The 2,500-nt window shown below is 36.9% G+C and overlaps 1 protein-coding gene across 34 annotated transcripts in view; it reads left to right on the top strand.

The window, feature by feature from the left end:
• EHBP1 (EH domain binding protein 1) overlaps positions 1-2,500 on the top strand; it is a 369,744-nt gene that overhangs the window by 322,026 nt on the left and 45,218 nt on the right. The gene's annotated exons all lie outside the window — the stretch shown is intronic.

The raw sequence follows: 2,500 nt of genomic DNA, 5'->3' as shown, positions 1-2,500 counted from the left end.
TTTTTAAAAAAACTATTACTTAATCTCCTCATTATATAGGTGAGGAGACAGGCATAGGAAATGTTTAAGAAGGTCAAACAGATCACCACATGGTAGACCTTAGATTAGAATTCAGGCTACCAGAGCCCTATCATACGGGACCCTTCTTGCTACACCAGAATATGTAGACCATGTATATCATTCCCCTAATAAGTTGCATGCATGCTCAGTCTTATACCTATATACTTGTGTGGATTCAGCATGGATCCATAAACCAATGTATTGTTTTATATTTGCATTTTTTCTTGGGTTTCTTAGGGATTTTGAAAATATTAGCTATGTTAGCTATATTAAACATATAATTACTAGACTGAATAATATTTGTAGTATATTTTTAACTATTTCCTGTAAATATTTTAAGGAGACAGATTTCCTTTTTTTCCAAACAAATGGAACTTAACCACCTTCCCTGATTGTGTTGGATAAATTCGATGTTACTATACAAGAAGACTTGTGCCACTAGTGAAAAAGCTATAAATCCTGTTTCCTCTCCCTCTTTAGCACTTGGAGCCTGATTTGTTGAGGGTTCTAACTGAAATAGACTCAATTTCTCCTTCCTACCCAACATATCACTAGTCAAGCTTTGAAATGGCGCCATTCCAACCATAGATGCTTTATAATCTGAAAGACAGTCATAGAATACAGGTTGAATCTAGAATCCTTTTGAGCTTATTGTATTTCTTACTTCACAGGACAGAATCTGATCCTAACTGGATCTGCTACTGCAGATTTAGACCAAAACTGAGTTGGTCTCCCAACTTCATAAGCTCCAAGAATCATCCTAGACTGTTTTAAACCTCCTCCAACACAAATAATGTTTTAAGATTTGCCTAAAACCTAGTATCTGAAGTAAGAGATAAGATGTTAGAAAGTGAAAGGGTACATTCATCCTTTTCCCTTTTGGGTTCCAGTTTATTCCAACTTTTTATTTATTATAATACCTTTTTTTGGTATGTTAGACATTTCAGTGTACTTTCTGATTCTCAGCCTAGAATTAAGCAGAGCAGATAGTACCCATGTTTTTTATATGATGAGACTGAGGCTCAGACAGGGGAAATGACTCACTTAAGATTATCTCATTAGGAATGGTGGAGTTAGGGCTTGAACCCAGGTTTTCAGGTTTTCTAGCTCTTGACTCAGTCCTCTTTCCCCACTACATCTTCTTTACAGAACAAATATACTTTATCTGCTATTTCAGTTTTTATATACTTGTAGATACTGACTATATTCAGGGTTTTTTTTTGCTGATTTGAAATTCACATAATATAAAATTAACCATTTGAAAATGCACAATTCTGTAGCGTTTGGTACATTCACAGTGTTGTATAGTCATCACCATTGTGTATTTTCAGAAGTTTTTCATCACCCTAAACATGAATTCTGTACTCACTAAGCAATAACTTTCTATTTCCTTCTCCCCCAATCCCCTGGGAATCTTTAATCTACTTTTTCTATGAATTTGCTTTATTGCAGTTATTTCCTGTAAGTGGAATCAAACGATATTTGTCCTTTTGTGTTTGGCTTCTTTCACTTAACATATCTTCAAGGTTCATCCATGTTGTAGCATGTACCAGTACTTCATTCTTTTTTATGGTTGAATAATATTCTATTGTATGTTTATACCACATTTATTCATTCATCTGTTGATGGATATTTGGGTTGTTTCCACTTTTAGCTACTATGAACATTTGTGTACAAGTATCTGTCTGAATCTCTGTTTTCATTTCTTTTGGGTATATACCGAGGATTGGAATTTCTGAATCATATGGTAATATTGTACTCAATTTTAAATGAGTTGTGAGGTTAAGGTAGAATTCAGAAAACATTTTCCAAAAGAAACACTGTTGTAAGTGTCTACAAGCCAGACAAACCCACAAAAACCTGTTAATTCCAAATATAACTAAATAATACTAGTAGTTATTTTAGACCTGAGTCCTAGGCTCCCAGAGCTTGAGCAACATTGGATTTTAAGCACCACCCCTGTGACGCTGAAGCTACTTACATCCTGGGGGGAGGCAGGATGGGTGGGGCCTGGATGGTGGCCCAGATTGCTGGGCATTTCTCCTGGCATGTTGGCAGAAGGCCTTAGCAAGAAAGTAGGAAAGGAATGTAAAAGGCTCATACAACAAGATGGGGAGGTGCCAGGGATAAGAATGGCAGGAGCTGGGAAAGGGCACCAACGACACAGATAGAACAACTGTGGGATTTATATGTCTGGTTCCTTCTAAAATTGTTCAATAATCCTAAATCAGTGATAGTTTGAATACTGAGCAGCCATGCTGTGTATGTGAGTGTGTGTGTGTGTTTTTTCTTTTAAACTATATTTCAGGCCGGGTGTAGTGGCTCACGCCTGTAATCCCAGCACTTTGGGAGGCCGAGACAGGTGGATCACCTGAGGTCTGGATTTCGAGACCAGCCTGGCTAACATGGTGAAACCCCATTTCTACTAAAAATACAAAAA

Source organism: Pan paniscus, chromosome 12, assembly GCF_029289425.2.
Source record: "Pan paniscus chromosome 12, NHGRI_mPanPan1-v2.0_pri, whole genome shotgun sequence".
Taxonomy (NCBI): Eukaryota; Metazoa; Chordata; class Mammalia; order Primates; family Hominidae; genus Pan; species Pan paniscus.
Note: the sequence above shows the minus strand (reverse complement) of the source record. Positions and strands in the feature narration are given on the sequence as shown.